The sequence below is a fragment of the Pelecanus crispus genome, chromosome 5, assembly GCF_030463565.1.
Source record: "Pelecanus crispus isolate bPelCri1 chromosome 5, bPelCri1.pri, whole genome shotgun sequence".
In the NCBI taxonomy this organism is placed as follows: Eukaryota; Metazoa; Chordata; class Aves; order Pelecaniformes; family Pelecanidae; genus Pelecanus; species Pelecanus crispus.
Window position 1 is genome coordinate 67,146,298 of NC_134647.1, and position 7,531 is coordinate 67,153,828.

The window sequence follows — 7,531 nt, forward strand, 5'->3', positions numbered from 1 at the left end:
ATAAGATGATCTAAATAATTAGCTGAAATCTTAAATCGTAGACTCCCTCCATGCTATACTAGCAATTCTAAAGCACTTAGAAAATGCAGTAACTCTGTAACATCACCATTTGATGAGCTCTCTCTTTCAATTCTATAACAAACATTAATTTTAGTCCCTTTTTAACAACAGCAACCTGATTTGTAATACTTTCAAAGCAGACGGAAAGCTTCATATTCAAGCCAGATGGATAGTCTTGGAAATTACCTCAGTCCTTTCTGTGCTTTCCATAAAAATGAGGTAACTACTAGCAGAAGGTTGTTGATCTGTGCAAGCAAAATGTGTAACCTGGGAAATGAACTGAATCTGGAAAACTCAGTCTGCCTTTGATCTTTCCCAATGCTACGTACTCCTGTGTCTCTGTCTCTACTGAATGACCAGGTGCGTTTTTACATCAGGACAGCTATCTTTCATTACAGTCACAGTGGCAATGAGGAATTGCCGGTTTTCCCCTCCAGGCACTAAGCTGGCTGAGATCACAGCCCTCCAGCTGAGGACTAAATACAGTGAGGAGAGAAAGCAATGTAGGTTTTTCCACAGGGGTGCTACTGCTGCCTGTCTTGCAGTAGGGGAGCACATCTTTTTGCAGTCACAATGGCTGGAAAATATCTACATTTGCCGCATTTGAAAAAGAGGCCACAGAATAGACAAATTTAATGCATCCATTCACTAAGGGCCAAGCTGCAAATGACATACATGTATTAAATTTCTCACTTTAGCCTGTGATTTCACATACAGCTAAGGAGGCAATATATGCTCAAAATTACATTCCTCACTAGTTACTTTGGAGCATACCGATTGATAGTTCTGGAATTTATAAGAGGGTTTGTCCCACAAAACGCAAAATGGATGAGATCAGTAGAACAGGAAGGGTGGTCACTGCTTAAGTTCAGTTCATTATTCACTATCTCAGACTTCTCATGTGATCTCATGGTCAAGTGACCACAAGAACGCAGGGTTTGCTTCCCATCTATAAACAGACAAAAAGTAGTTTTCTAATTCAACAGGGTGTTGCATGGTAAAGATAAACCAGCTGAAGACTGAGACAGTTATGTAACACATCAAAGGGGACTCATATGATTACCTTGGATTAGCCACTTCCATCTCTCTGGAAGCACAGGATCACTACCCACTATTCACAGGAATTGCCAGGCTCCTGTTTCAAGTGAAAAAAAACTCAGATTCCATCATTTATAAAGTAGCGATTGTTGAATCTCCGTAGCGTAGAAGATGATATATGGGAATGGATTTGGCACAGCTGAGACTTTTGGCAGATATGTGTCACAGAGTATTTCAGATATTTTACAGGCTGTCAAAGTAAAATCATAGCAGTCTGTTACTGAGAGAGTGGTATTTTGGGTAAGGCATAAAGAAAGCTTCAGGAAGACAGGATGGTAAGTATTGCTAGGTGAAGAGGAAGAGTGTTTAATCATTTCTCCTGCAATAGAATCAAACCTCCTTTCCTTGGTGGCTCCAAGATGAGAGGGTACCAACAGCTGGAGATATAGGGATGGAGCAAGCCACCCCTCTCCTCGCAAAGCTTCTGCTTGCGGACAGCCACTAAAGACAAAGCAGACAGGTCTGCAGGTATCCACAAGCATCTGTGACTCAGTGGTCACACCTTCACAGCTAATTCTTCCCCAGTTCTCACTCACTGAAAACTATTGGAACAGACTATGAAGTTAATGGAACAACTCTTCCTTCTCCCATTTGTGATATGATGAAAACTTATTTGTACTCCCACAAAGACTTTTGGTGGTAGGGCATGCTGTCCTTCCTTCCAAACTAGCATAGAGCATTCAGTCCAGCACAAGAACAAGCAAATATTGTTGCTGAAGTGTTTTCATTACAAAACCCTAGACTTCTCATGCTACTGGGAATTACAGATGCACTGAGGGTAGGCCACAGTTCTGCTTTTCAGGTTCCACCATAGGAGTTTTTCTTCTGTAAGGTAGAGAGTTCTGCATCTGTTGCTTTAAAAGCAGTCATTGTTCATCACAAAGAGGTATCTGCATTTCATTTAGGAATTAAACATACGCTTGTATGTGTCTGCACACAACGCTAGCTGAAAGCCAGGATTTGACCCACCATCACATGAAACTTACTGCAGTTAATTGTTCCTTTTGAACTTTCCTAATAAGGATACAATATCTCTAGCTTCCCCCCTTCCCCCCCAAAGAAGGGTATTTTAATAAGATGGAAAAAGCAGGAGAAGCAAAACAAGAAGTGTTTTATGTTCACAGATATCTCACATTACATCTGCTACAAATACTCTATGGGCTAGATGGCAAAACCAAAAGAAAAACAAGACTGACCTTGAGATGTTTCATTATGATTTCATTGCTTCTATGGTTTTATTGGGTTTTACCACTAGGCTATTAAAAACATGTGGAAATTATACAGAACTAAGTCAAACTGAGTATTTTCAACCCTAATCTTCCATCTTCTTTTCCATTTAAATACTTTAAATAGTTCTTTTATATTTCATGAGTTTTCCTGAAAACAAACTCAAAGAACAGAGATTTGGGTAGTCTATATTTTATTGATGGTTTAATCAGTAAATGTATGATCTTTGTTTTAGAATAAATGACCCAATCTTCCGGGTTTGTAATTGAAGAAAGCATTTCTCTAACATTAAATCTTTCCTAACCAAGTATCTGGGGAGGGAGTAATCAGAATGGACAGGAGGGTACCAGTCCAGCACTGTGGTTGGAGCTAGCTCTAGCAGAAAGTTTGGAAAGGAAGTCTCAAAGCTTTCCTATGGAGGGAATTTCCACTGTGACTGCTCATTCTCAGTTGTTTTTTTCTCACTGGTGCTGTGCACAGGACTAATGTACAGCTCCATACCATACTTTTTGTGCAAGTAACCTGCAGCTCTCCAGAGTAAATTTCACAAAAGGTATTAGAGATTATCTGTATCCCACATGTCTTGTTCGTCCCCTCTCTGTAAAGTAGGTGGGAACAACCTGGAAGACTCACTTCAGCTGTTCCTGCTTGATTTGGCATTGGAAGATTCACTTTGGTTCTTCCTACCTGCTTTACAGAGAGAGTAGGAACAACGAAAGTGAGTCTTCCAGTGCCAAATCTTTTAAGCTGTGGATGATGAGGGTGCCTCGTGGTGCAGCAACTCTACTGTCTTCAGCACATCAGTAAAGTGCTTTGAGTTTTATCCCACTGCTGTATTTGAATTAAATAGACCCAAAACAGAGGTCAACCACAAAGAAGGGGAGAGATCTAGAGTGCTATATAAGTAATCAAAGTTAATTTTAATCCTGTATGAAAGATACATACTAAGTAAAGATTTTTTAAAGCTGATTTCTTTGATGACTGTCAACAAACACGCAATTATATCCTAAGTAATAAAAGCATGTGACTCATTCGTTTCTGGTTTGCAACCGGAGCTGAGAATACTGCAAATCAATCTGAATTTTTATGGGAAGCAACATTCTCAACAGTATCATAATCATAGGCTAAAAACAGATTCTGGAACTACCATGGGGAAAACTTGAGATAGCCTGTACAACTGTGCATTAGAACAGCCTTTGCCTGATTCAAAACCATTTAAAGAAGGGCTTTATTGATGGACTGTTTAATGTCCTTGGATACTACTGAAGAATTTTTATGGAAACGGTATGTATACTGAATTATTAGAACACATTTATCATCCACTGCCTCCACATATATCTCACAGCTGGCTGGTTTTACAATAGCAGTATGAATCAGAGCTACAGGGCACACCAATATTTTCCTCACTAAAGGAAATGGAGTTCTTCAGGGAATTTACTCACTGTTCTTATATTAGCAACATAATAAAGTAATCACAATGATCTCCATAAATTAATCCCATTAGAGAAGGAAATATATTGAAAAAACAAGGCTAAATTCATATTATATAAAACTCTAAATATGTTTAAGTTTTTAGGACAACTGTTCCCAAACCCAGGGAGAAAGACTCACCAATTTTACCGTATAGAATGAAATCAATTAATAGGATATTGGACTAGATCATAGAAGCTTTCCAAGAGACTGCTTCCCATCAAAAATATTATTTGTAAAATATGTCTTTATTCTTATTACTTTTTTATAACCAAAGTTTGTAAAAATGTTAGTGGACTCAGTCAACATGGTGACAAACAGTGTCATAAACTAACCTCTTGTTGACCAGCAGGAACCACTGTCAAGAGAACAAATGGGAAGTTTCGATCAGACCCCTCCTGCCTCCCCTCTCTGCACGGACCACCAAGGAGCAGAAGAAAAGCTGGGTCTCAGGGAGGAGGACACTTCCCGTTCTCATCCACTTCGTTAATGCAGCTCTGTAGCCTCACTCCTGCACATACCTAACTTCTGCTACTCCACATCCTCAGCCTTTTCAGGGAAAAGTCCCCTCTATCCCTCTGCTGCTAAGCAGCAGAAGAGGAGGCGGGGGGGTTGTACCACAGATGCCTTAGGAACAGGCCTGCCAGCCCAACTCTTCAGCACATGCAGAAGTTGAAGGATCCTTTCCCCAACAGCCCTTTTAATGGACCATCCTGTAATATTTATGGGAGGGAGCTAATGAAAATAATCTCCAAGTCCCCAAAGCTCAGAAGATCCAGCAGATCTTCACCCTGGCATGGCTGTCTGACCCAGAGCCGGCTGCAGGGAGGGTGGCTGGCAGCTCTCGGAGGAAGCAGCCCCACAGAGATGCTGTGCCGCTGCCAGAGGCCCGCAGTTGGCAGTCCATTCGGAGCTGCCGACGCTCCCCCAAGGGAGCACTTCGCAGCCTTCCTCCTGCCCCACCACATCCCTGTTCAAATTTGATCAACAGTTTTCCTTTGGAGGTTTTTGTTTTGTTTTGTTTAACTCATTTTTCCTTGGAAGAATATCTACTGACTGTGTAAAGCACCTCTTTTTCATTAACCGTAACACTTAAACCCCAAACACCACAGCATGGAGTGCCGAGGCCTTTGAGGCAGAGCAGGAGCCCCCTCACCACACCACAGAGGTGCTTCACCCCCAAGCCCCTCACCCTGCCTCCCTCCCCGGCCATGCTGGCGTCCCCCACAACTCACCCCTCCAGCCGGCCAAGGCTGGGGACATCCAGTCACCCACGAGGTCCTGCCGCCCCTCGCAGGGCGCTGTCTTGGAGGAGGGAAGGCCTCGGCCTCGTGCCACCTCCCGCCCCACAGAGGAGCCGCCACGGCCGGGGCCTCTCCTCTCCTCACAGCAGACGGGACGGCGCCAGCTCCTTTGTGGGGCCCTTTTGCTCATTTGGGGTAGGAGGAGCCCTCCACTTCTGTGAACGTGGGGAGCAGAGGGAAACAGAGTGCCCATCTGACCCCTGACAACTCAGCACGGGCCCTGCAGCCCCTCCTGGCACCCAGGGAGGGAAAAGGGGCCATAAGCCCCTTGTGGGGAGATGAAACCTCTGGGGAATATACAATTATCCTTGGCCTTTTTTCCCAGAAGCCCCCAAATAACAAGCTCTGGGGGTTACCTGGAGAGGACTGGTGCAGGGCAGGTGTGAGGGGAGGGCATGCAGAGGCAGGAGCGGGAAGGGAGCGGGCGCTGGGTGCCCCAGTCCTGGGGAGGGGACACCCATGAGGGTCCAAAGGAACGGGGACAAGGGGGAGAACGACTGCAGAACGGCCTGTCCACATTGCAGACGCAGCCGGGCTATGTGCCCACTGTCTGAAATAAAAGCTCATTATCCAGGGGCTATTTTTGGCACCCGCTGAGTTCTTGATTGCTCATGTGCTGCATTTGTACTCCTGTTGCTGTGAAAAATCATATGCAATCTCAGAAAAATCTCATTTCCCTCCCATTTTGTGCAGTATCCTCTGTAATGAGGAAACACAGCCTTTAAAAGAAAAACAGCAAATAAACTCAGACCTCAGTTTGCATACAGACCACGTGCGAATACCAAGCATGTGCAAATGCATACTTAGGAATAAAGTTGCCAGCTGAATGTTTTAAGACTTCCAAGTTTTCACTATCCATACATCTATCTCAGCCTCAAAAATTTTCTATTCTTCTCTTTCCCAAATCCAAGCAATTCACAGGAAGAAAGATACATGAAAACAACAGTTGTGTTGTCTCCTTCTGGCCCAACTTTGTGGCCTAAGGAGAGGCCAACTTCCCAACTCTTGTAATTTTAACTAAAGGAAATAATAAAGTTAGACCCTGTTCCTGGGTCTGGCTCCACCCAAGGTCTGGGATGGACCTTCAGATTACAGGTACCATGCACAGCCAAAAAAAATATGTGGGCTTAGTCCCATGGACTTCTGACTCTTCCTCATCATCTCTCATGGAGCCTCTTATTCCTTTGATAGAAAGAAACAAACTACCATTTTGGTTTGACAGTTTTATGTCCAATGTCATAGGTGCTGATGATACCAGATAAGCGAGGAATCAAGCCTGTGGTTCTCCCTCATCAATCTCTTACATGAGAATCAAAAGACATTCCTTTTGGGGGGGGTTTGAGGCTTTTAATGGGAGGAAGGGGGAAAGGGGCATCTCTTTTTTTTTTTTTTTGGTGCTGCTGGGAAACATTGTCCCCTTTAAAGGACAGGTTCAGTGTGCAATTATTTTGAAATAAACTTGGGAAAGGGTTTCCTAACTCTACTTGGTCTACAGGATATGCTCCTTCAACTGTAGGTGGGTCTCCTTTGGCAAACGCTGATGCTTGATTAAGTTTAACAGTGTATGTATCATCCTGAAATTTTGGGCCTGATTCTACAAGGTGCTAAAATGTACCTTCACCCCCGCATTCACCACATAAGACTCTCAAGGGACTCAAAGGGAGTCTGGGGCACCTGACTTCTCACAGAATCACAGTGTAAGGGACTGAAGGTTAAAGATAATCACACAGTTCTCCAAAAAACTGTACAGATCTGCATATTCTCAGCTTGTTCAGGAGTATAATAAATTGGTCTGTTTCACCAAAGACTGGCAAAACTTCCACTGGGGTTTACTGGAGATAGCTAATTGATTTGAGCTATATTCTGTAGACATTTTACACAGAAATCTATCCCAAAAGTCAGTTGGAAGGCTATTTTATTGCTCAGCTGTATAGCTGATACTAAAAAATGTGGGGTTTTTGCAATTCTTAGGGCCAAGCTTTTATTTTTTTCAGAAAGCAATCTTTCCTTCTATGATTCATGATCATGTTGAATTGTCTAAGGTAGGAAATATCAGCTTGAAATTACTGTCATGTGCTGTAGGAACCCAAAGTGAGAGTGTGGAATTAGATCTTCTCCAGCAGGAAAAAACAGATGGTAAAAAATTAAGCCAACTGTGTTTCCAAGTAAATCCTGGAATGCAGTATGCAAAACAACACGTGTTCAGTCAGAAATCCTCAAAAGAAAAGACCATTTCCTCAAGCAGACCAGCTACCTCAGATGAAGGACATTATAATCAAATAAGCAGCTTGCCATCCAGGTACCTCTGTAAGTGTTCTTTTCCTTGGTTTCCTAATCTTCCGTGATTTCAACAGAAGCTGAGAATACTCAAC